This window comes from Chiloscyllium plagiosum, chromosome 30 (assembly GCF_004010195.1).
Source record: "Chiloscyllium plagiosum isolate BGI_BamShark_2017 chromosome 30, ASM401019v2, whole genome shotgun sequence".
NCBI classification, from domain to species: Eukaryota; Metazoa; Chordata; class Chondrichthyes; order Orectolobiformes; family Hemiscylliidae; genus Chiloscyllium; species Chiloscyllium plagiosum.
Window position 1 is genome coordinate 27,708 of NC_057739.1, and position 10,307 is coordinate 38,014.

At 44.7% G+C, this 10,307-nt stretch overlaps 1 protein-coding gene across 11 annotated transcripts in view; it reads right to left on the reverse strand.

Annotated features, from left to right (window-relative positions):
• The window catches only part of LOC122564677 (zinc finger protein 239-like), a 74,498-nt gene that overhangs the window by 19,564 nt on the left and 44,627 nt on the right, over positions 1–10,307 (reverse strand). For 8 of the 11 annotated variants that reach the window (XM_043719758.1, XM_043719752.1, XM_043719756.1 and 5 more), the window contains one exon: positions 9,796–9,896. The exons of the other annotated variants lie outside the window; for them this stretch is intronic. The gene's annotated coding sequence lies outside the window, so the exon portion shown is untranslated. The remainder of the gene's footprint in view (positions 1–9,795; positions 9,897–10,307) is intronic. 11 annotated transcript variants of the gene reach the window in all.

Genomic DNA, 10,307 nt, shown 5'->3' on the forward strand with positions numbered 1-10,307 from the left:
GTATAAGACAGATGTCAGAGGTAGTTTCTTTACTCAGAGAGTAGTAAGGGTATGGAATGCTTTGCCTGCAACGGTAGTAGATTCGCCAAGTTTAAGTGCATTTAAGTCGTCATTGGACAGGCAAATGGACGTACATGGAATAGTGTAGGTGGGATGGGCTTCAGATTAGTATGACAGGGCGGTGCAACATCGAGGGCCGAAGGGCCTGTACTGCGCTGTAATGTTCTATGTTCTAATAGGGAGGTGATAGCCTAATGGTACTCTTGCTAGACTAGTAATCTGCAGACCCGGGTAATGTTCTGGGAACCTGAGTGTGAGTCCTCCCATGAAAGATTATGGTGTTTGAATTCAATAAAGTCTGGAATTAAAAGTCTACCAATGACCATGAAACCACTGTTGATTGTCATGAAAAGCCCATCTGGTTTACTAACATTCCACGGGAAGGAAATTGCCACCCTTGACTAGTCTGTCCCACTAGTCTGACTCCAAATTCACAGCAGTGTGGTTGACTCTCTGGGCAATAAATGCTGCCCTGCCCAGTGATGCCTACATCCTCTGAATGATTAATAAAATTAAAATCGCAAAGGAGAGTTATTTTTAAACCAAGTTGTGTTCATGGAATTTTTGAAATAAGAAAGGAATGATCACCTTCATGGGATTGTACTAACAGACTCTACAATAATCAGAGGGAAATTGACGAATAAATCTGAAGAGAGATTTCAGATATATTTCAGAATAAGGTTGAGGTAGTAAACAAGAAGATTGACGAGACAGAGCAGTAGACATAGAACAGTGCAGAACAGGCTCTTAGGCCCTCAACGTTGCATCGACCTGTGAACTATTCTCAGTTCGTCCCCCTACACTATCCCATCATCATCCATGTGCTTACCTAAGGAATGTTCAAATCTCCCTAATGTGGCTGAGTTAACTACATTGGCAGGCAGGGCATTCCACGCCCTTACATGCCTCTGACATCTGTCTTAATTTATCACCCCTCAATTTGTAGCTATGCCCCCTCATACAAGCTGACATCATCACCCTAAGAAAAAGACTTCCACTGTCTACCTTATCTAATCCTCTGATCATCTTGTATGTCTCTATCAAATCCCCCCTTAGCCTTCCTCTTTCCAATGAGAACAGACCAAAGTCTCTCAGCCCTTCCTCATAAGACCTTTCCTCCTGACCAGGTAACATCGTGGTAAATCTCCTCTGCACTTTTTCCAATGCTTCCACATCCTTCTTGTAATGGGGAAACAAGAACTGTACACAATTATTCCAAGTGCAGTCACACTAGCATTTTGTACAGTTGCAGCGTGACATTATGCCTCCGGAACTCAATCCCTCCACCAATAAAACCTAATAAACCGTATGCCTTCTTAACAGCACCTGTCCTTGACGAAACCATTTTGACTATCTGTAATCAAACTGTTGCTTGCTCGATGATTATAAATCCTATCTCTTATAATCCTTTCCAAAACTTTTCCTACATCAGATGGAAGGCTCACTGGTATATAATTACTTTGGTCATCTCTACTGCCCTTCTTGAACAAGGGCACAACATTTGCAATCCTCCAGTCCTCTGGTACTAAACCTGTAGACAATGACGATTCAAATATCAAAGCCAAAAGCTCCAACACCTCCTTCCTAGCTTCCCAGAGAATTCCTCGGATAAATTCCATCCGACCCAGGGGGCTTGTCTACTTTCACTCCTTCTAGTATTGATAACACCTCTTTCTTACTAACTTCAAACCTTTCTAGTCTAATATCTTGTATCTCGTTCTTCTCCTCTACAATATTCTCCTTTTCTGAGTGAAAACCGATGAGAAATATTCATTTAGCACCGCTCCGCTCTCCACAGGGTTCACACAAAACTTCCCACTTCTGTCTTTGACTGGCCCTATTCCCACCCTAGTCATTCTTTTATTCCTCACACCTATAGAAAGCTTTAGGGTTCTCCTTTATTCTATTTGCTAAAGACTGCTCGTGTCCTCTCCTCGCTCTTAACTCTCTCAAAATCCTTCCTAGCTAATTTGTCACTCTCCATCACCTCATCTGAACCATTTCGTCTCATCGTCACATGAGACTCCTTCTTCTGCTTAACAAGAGATGCAATTTCTGTAGTAAACCACGGTTCCCTTACCTTATCACTTCCTCCCTGCCTGACAGGGACATACCTATCAAGGACATGCAATATCTGTTCCTTAAACCAGCTCCACATTTCGATTGTTCCCATTGCCTGCATTTTGCTCCCCCACTCTATACATCCTAAGTCTTGCCTATTCACATTATAATTGCCCTTGCCCCATCAATAACTATTGCCCTGTAGCATGTACCTATCCCCTTCTATCGCTAAACTAAATGTAACTGGTCACTCTCTCCAAAGTGCTCACCTACTATTAAATCAAACACTTGGTTCATTACCAAGCACCAGATCCAGTGTGGCCTCCCCTCGTCAGCCTTTCGACATACTGTGTCAGGAAACCTTCCTGAACACATTGGACAAAAACTGATCCATCCAAGGTATTGGAGTTACAGCATTTTCAGTTTATGTTGGGGAAGTTAAAGTCCCCCATATGACTACCCTGATCCTTTGCTGATCCACTCCTCCACACCCTTGGAACTCTGCGGAGGCCTATAACAAACTCCAAGCTGTGTGACCTCTCCTCTCCTGTTTCTAAGCTCAGCCCATTCTACCTCAGTAAACGGGTCCTTGTCAAAAGTTCTTTCAGCCACTGTTATACTGTCCTTGACTAACACCTCTCCCTCTTTTCCCGCCTTCCCGGTTCTTAATGAAAGATCTAAACCCTGGAACCTGCAACATCCATTCCTGACCCTGCTCTATCCATGTCTTCAAAAGGGCAACAACATCAAAGTCCCAGGTACCTATCCATGCTGCATGCTTACCTACCTTATTATTTTGGATACTTCTGACATTGAAGTAGACACACTTCAAACTAGCTTGCTATCTGCCAGCACATTCCAGAGACCATGAAATCCTGTCCATGCCCTCTCTACTCTCATCCTCCTGTGCACAGGAACTACACCTCAGGTTCCACCCCCTGCTGAGCTAGTTTAAACCCACCCAAATAGCACCAGCAAAGTTCCCACCCAGAATATTAGTACCCCTCTGGTTCAAGTGAAGACCGTCCTGTTTGTACAAGTTCCATTTCCCCAGAATGAGCCCCAATTATCCATGTACCTGAAACTCTCCCTCCTGCACTATACTTACAGCTACATGTTCAGCTGATATCCCTCTCTATTCCTTGCCTCGCTATCACGTGGCATGGGTAACAAACCAGAGATAACAACTCTGCTTTGTTTTAGCTCTCAGCTTCCACCCTAGCTCCCTGAAATCCTGCCTTACATCCCTATCCCTCTTTCTACCTAGGCTGTTGGTACTTACTTGGCTCACGACTTGAGGCTGGTCACCCTCTCCCTTCAGGGTGCCAAAGACATGATTCGAGACATCATAGACCCTGGCACCCGAGGCAACACACCAACCGCGAGTCTTGTTCGTTCCCAACAAACCTTCTATCTGACCCTCTAACTATTGTGTCCCCAATGACTAACACTCTCCTCCTTTTCCTCCTTCCCTTCTGCGCAACAAGGACACTCCATTCCAGAGACCTGCACCCCATTGCATACCCTGGGGTAAGTCGCCCCCCCAACAGTATGCAAAACGGTATACTTGTTTTCCTGGGGAACAACCACTGTTTTCTCCCCCTTCTAAATTGACTTTGTTTACTTGGACTTCAGTAAAGTTAGTAGAATTAGTAGTTAGTAAAGTTAGATCACATAGGATTCAGGGTGAGTTGCCAACTGGATACAAAATTAGCTTAACAGTAGGAGACAGGGAGGTTGCAAGGTTATTTTTTGGACTGGTGGCCTGTTACAGTAGTGTTCCACAAGGATTGGAGCTGGGTCCACCTTTGCTTGTCATTTATATAAATGATTGAGATGAGAATATAGATGACCTGGTTAAGTTTGTGGGTGACACAAAAACTGGTGTTAAAGTGAACAGTAAAAAGGGTTATCTAAGATTGCAAAGAGATCTTGATCACTTGGGTCAATGGGCTGAAGAGTGGCAGATGGAGTTTAACTTGGTTAAATGTTACATTTTGGTAAAACAAACAAGGGAAGGATTTATACAATCAAAAGTAAAGCCTTGGGGAGTGTTGTAGAACTGAGACACTTAGGGGTGCAGGTCTTTGAAGTTTGCGTCACATACATATCCGGAGCTAAAATGATGTTTAGCATGCATGCTTTGGGGATAGGAGTTGGGATGTCATTGTGAGGTTGTACAGGGCATTGATGGGGCCTCTTCTGAAGCACTGTGTCCAGTTCTCATCGCCCTGTTATAGAAAGGATATTATTAAGCTGGAGAGGTTTCAGAAGGATGTTACCACAATGAGTGTGCTTGAGTTGTAAGGAGAGGCCTGATAGGCTGGGAGACGTGATTTACAGAGTTTTATAAAATTTGAGGGTGGGGGATCTCAATACTTGGGTGAATTGTTTTCAAGGTGAGAGGGGAAAGATTAAAAAAAAAATCATTCAGAGAATTTTTTTATACAGAGTGGTTCATGTGTGGAATGAACTTTGAGGAATTGCTGGGTATGGGTACAGTTCAATGTTAAAAAGACATTTGGACAAGGAAGTAAACAGAAAATGTTTGGATGGATATGGTCCAAGACCAGGCATGTGGGACATGTTTAGTTTGGGATTATAGTCAGCATGGACTGATTGGACTGAGGGTCTGTTTCCGTGATGTATGATTCTATGACTCTAACTCTTGTTATCTCTATAAATTCTCCCAGCCAGTCCAATGCTCTCTGGCATCATCATCTCAAACAGCCTCATAGCTCTCTACATCTCTATAAATCTGCTGCAGCCTCACAGACCTCCTGAACTTGGCAGCTTGGAGTATGAAGGCTGTGGATGGGAGATTCCCAGAGGTGGTGCGGTTGTGGACGGTCCGGGAGATGATGGTTTGGTGATGGGAGGTGGGATTGGGGTCGAGGGGCCAGTAAGAGGAGGTGTCTGCAAATTGGTGCCTAGCTTCAGCGGTGCAGAGGTAGGTGTGCCAAACTACGACAGTTCCTTCTTCCCCACCCTTGTCTGTGGGTTTGCGGCTCCCACAGCTACCTGGACTACACTTCCTCCCACCCTGCCTCCTGTAAAAATGCCATCTCTTATTCCCAATTCCTCCGCCGCATCTGTTCCCAGGATGACCAATTCCACCACAAAAAATCCCAGTGGCCTCTTTCTTCAAAGACTGCAATTTCTCTTCTCATATGGTTGACGATGCTCTCCAGTGCATCTCCTCCACTTCCCATACCTTTGCCCTTGAACCCCACCGCTCTCAACACAAAAAGGACAGAACCCCAAGTCCTCACCTTCCACCCCACCAACCTCCATATACATCACATCATCCTTCGCCACTTATCTGACAGAAATTTACCTGTACCTCCACCAACGTCATCTACTGTATCCATTGCACCCAATGTGGTCTCCTCTATATTGGGGAGACAGGACACAAACTTGCGGATCGTTTCGGAGAACATCTCTGGGACACCCGCACCGACCAACCCCATCATTGAACACTTTAACTCCCCCTCCCACTCTGCCAAGGACATGCAGGTCCTAGGCCTTCTCCATCATCAAACCCTAACCATCGAACGTCTAGAGGAAGGAACGCCTCATCTTCAGCCTTGGGATCCTGCAACTACGTGAGATTAATGTAGATTTCACCAGTTTCCTCACTTCCCCTGCCCTTTCATTACCCCAGTCCCAAAACTCCAACTCTGCACTATCCTCTTGACCTGTCCATCGCCCTTCCCATCTATGAACTTCACCCTCCTCTCTGACCTATAACCTTCTCCCCCACCTTCATCTAACTATCGCATTCCTAGCTACCCCCCAGTCCCACTCCCCTCCCATTTATCTCTCAGCCACCCGGCCCACAAGCCTTATTCCCAATGAAGGACTTATGCCCGAAGTGTCGATTCTCCTGCTCCTCAGATACTGCCCGACCTACAGTGCTTTACCAACACCACACTCTCAACTCTCATCTCCACAATCCTCGCTATCTTAGTAGTCTCCTCCAGCCTCATAAACCTCCTTATCTTTGACCTTCAGGGAAAGAGACTGCCATCCTTACCTGGTCTGGCCTACACGTGACTCCAGATCCAGAGCAATGTGGCTGACTCTTAACTGCCTTCTGGGTAATTAAGTATGGGCAACAAATACTGCCTAGCCAGCGACATCCTCATCCCATGACTGAATACAAAAAAACCTCCTCCAGCCTCACAAATCTCTGCAATAAGTGCATTCCTCTAATTTCATCCTCATTTCTCCGCTTGATGTTGGCACTTTTCGATTTCTAGGTCCTGAGCTCTGGAATTTCCTCCGAAGTTGGTCCACCTCTCGACCTCACGTTGACCAAAACTGACCAGAGTCATCTATTCTAACATCACCTTCTCTGACATGTTTTCAAATGTGGCTTGTCACATTCCTGTATTCAGTGTCTCAAAGATCAACAATATAGAAAAAGACTTTGTGCCTATCGGGACTGTGCCAAAACGAACTATTCTAATCCCATTTACCAGCACTTAGCCCAAGACTTGTCTACCTTGGCATTGCAAGTGTGCATCCAAATAAGTGTTAAATGTTGTCAAGGTTTCTGCGCCTATCACCCTTACAGACAATGATGGTCAGTATAACTGTCACTGCATGACGACATCACACGTGGGCACAGAACATCTGGGTCTGTGCAAATCAGAGATCACCCACACATTACAAAGGATAGCATTCCTGAGAGGGGCAGAGGAGATTAACCAGAATGGTTCAAAGAAAATGTCCATAATACAGAGGTGGTGGTGCTGGATGTCTTGAAACGCATAGAAGTGAATAAATCCCTAGGCCCTAATCAGGTGTACCCTAGAACTCTATGGAGGCTAGGGAAGTGATTGCTGGGCCCCTTGCTGAGATATTTAGACCATTGATAAGTCACAGGTGAGGTGCCGGAAGACTGGAAGTTGGTTAACATGGTACCACTATTTAAGAAAGATGATAACAAAAAGCCAGGGAACTATAGACTGCTGAGCCTGATATCAGTGGTGGGCAACTTGTTGGAGACAATCCTGAGGCTCAGGATTTACATGTATTTGGAAAGGAAAGGATTGATTAGGGATAGTCAACATGTGCATGGGATATCCTACCTCACTAAGTTGATTGAATGTTTTGAAGAAATAACGAAAAGGATTGATGAGGGAAGAGCAGTGGACAGGATCTATATGGACTTTAGTAAGGCACTCAACAAGGTTCCTCATGGTGGAATGGTTAGCAAGGTTAGATCACGTGGAATACAGGGAGAACTAGCCATTTTGGATACAGAACTGGCTCAAAGCCAGAGGCTGGTGCTGGAGGGTTGTTTTTCAGACTGGAGTCCTGTGACCAGTGGTGTGCCTCAAGGATCGGTGCTGGGTCCACTGCCTTTTGTCATTCATATAAATGATTTGGATGTGAATATAGGAGGTAAGTTTGCAGATTACACCAAAATTGGAAGGGTAGTGCACAGCAAAGAAGGTTACCTCAGAGTAAAACAGGATCTTGATCAGATAGGCCAATGGGCCGAGGAGAGGCAGGTGGAGTTTAATTTAGACAGATGTGAGGTGCTGCACTTTGGAAAGGCAAATCAGGATAGGAGTTACACGCTTAATAGTAAGGTCCTGGCAAGTGTTGCTGAACAAAGAGACCATGGAATGCAGGTTCATAGTTTCTTGAAAGTAGAATTGCAGGAAGATAGGACAGTGAAGCGGCATTTGGTATGTATTCCTTTAATGGTTACAGCATTGAGTACAAGAGTTAGGAGGTCATTTTGCAGCTGTACAGGGTACTGGTTACATCACTTTTAGAATAGTGTGTGCAATTCTGGTCTCCCTCCTATAGGAAGGATGTTGTGAAACTTGCAAGAGTTCTGAAAAGACTTATAAGAATGTTGCCAGGGTTGGAGGATTTGACCTATAGGGAGAGGCTGAGTAGGCTGGAGTTGGTTTTCCTGGAACGTCAGAGGCTGAGGGGGTGACGTTATACAGGTTTAAAAAATCATGAGGGACACGCATAAGGTAAACAAAGTATTTTTTCAGGAATGGGGGAGACCTGAACTAGACAGCACAGGTTTAGGATGAGAGGGGAGAGGGAAAAGGGACCTCAGGGACAACATTTTTACGCAAACTGTGGTGAATGTATGGAATGAGCTGCCAGAGGAAGTGGTGGAGGCTGATAACATTTAAAAGGCATCTGGATAGGTATGTGAATTGGAAGAGTTTAGAGCGATATTGGCCAAGTGCTGACAAATGGAACTAGATTAATTCAGGATATCTGGTTGGCATAGACGAGTTGGACCTAAGGATCTATTTTCGTGCTGTACATTACTATGACTCTATGTTGATAGATTTTAGTTCATGGTTAGGGTTTGGTTTTACATTATTCATTCTTGTGACATGGGTGGTTCTGATACACATCGAGAATATCCATCTACAAAAGATGGATTCTCCTTCTCAACCACTCCCTTTGGTGAGGTAACCTCAGGTTAAAATCAACTAGGTAAAAACAAGGACTGCAGATGCTGGAAACCAGAGTCTAGATGAAGGGCTTTTGTCCAAAACGCCGAATTTCCTGCTCCTCGGACGCTGCCTGACTTGCTGTGCTTTTCCAGCACCACTCTAATCTAGCCTCCGGTTAAGCAAACATCAGTCATCTTTTTCTAAAGAGAGAGCAGCCCTTTGGTCTGGTAGGACAATGGTGACTTTACCTTTTAAACAGTGATGCTATTGTGCCTCAGTAGAGGAGAGGGGAAAAGTTGAAACTGGCTATGGTACAATGCTTTGTCATTCAGGAGATTCATTTTTGTTTATGTTATTGGGGGCTGCACTGATGCAGGAAAGTGGAGAATGTTCCAAAACAACCCTGATGTGCACCTCATAGACAGCAAACAGACATTGAGGAATCAGATGTTTGGAGAAACAAATTGTTCTCCTTGTAGCAAAGGAAATTGAGGTCAGCTGTGATAAAGGTGTTTACAAAAGATATACATTACTATGATAATACTAATACTCATCAGCTGAACTGTAAAGGATTACAGGACACATATTGTAGATTTTGATATTTGCTGCCATGAGGTCAGGTTGCAGCTGTACAAAGCTCTGGTGTGGCTGCACCTGGAGTATTGCATACAGTTCTGATCACCACATTATAGGAAGGATTCGAAGCTTCAGAAAGGGTTCAGAGGAGATTTACTAGGATGTTCTCTTGTATGGAGGGAAGGTCTTACGAGGAAAGGTTGAGGGACTTGAGACTGTTTGCGTTACAGAGGAGAAGGTTGACAGGTGACTTAATTGAGACATATAAGATAATCAGAGGGTTAGATAGGGTGGACAGTGAGAGACATTTTCCTCGGATGGAGATAGCTAGCATAAGGCGACATAGCTTTAAATTGAGGGGTGATAGATATAGGACAGATGTCAGAGGTAGTTTTTTTACTCAGAGTAGTAGGGGTGTGGAATAACCTGCCCGCAACTTTAAGGGCATTTAAACAGTCATTAGATAAACATATGGATGAAAATTGAATTGTGTAGGATAGACGGGCTTGGATTGGTTCCACAGGTTCGCACAACAGAGGGCCGAAGGGCTTGGACTGCGCTGTAATGTTCTATGTTCAACCTACTGAAAGAATAAGCTGATTTAAGAGAGAAATTCTATGCAGCAAGTGGAAATGAGCTGAAACACAATACTCACAACACAATGTGAATACCCAGGATCTGATGAATTGAGCAGTTCTGCCAGAGTTTGGCATTACAATTATTGAGATTCCCATCTGCAAGTCCGTTTATAATATCCTGAAACACAAGTTGATAAAATCCATCACAGTCAGTCCAGGATAGAAATTCACATCCTCCCCTCCTCTGACACCTCCCTCCCCTTCCTGGACCTCTCCATCTCCACAAGTGACGACTGACTTGACACTGACATTTTTTACAAACCCACCGACTCCCACAGCTACCTGGATTACACCCCTTCCCACCCTATCTCTTGCAAAAATGCCATCCCGTATTCCCAATTCCTCCGCCTCCGCTGTATCTGCTCCCAGGAGGAGCAGTTCCACCACAGAACACACCAGATGGCCTCCTTCTTTAGAGACCGCAATTTCCCTTCCCACATGGTTAAAGATGCCCTCCAACGCATCTCGTCCACATCCCGCACCTCCGCCCTCAGACCCAACCCCTCCAACCGTAACAAGGACAGAACGC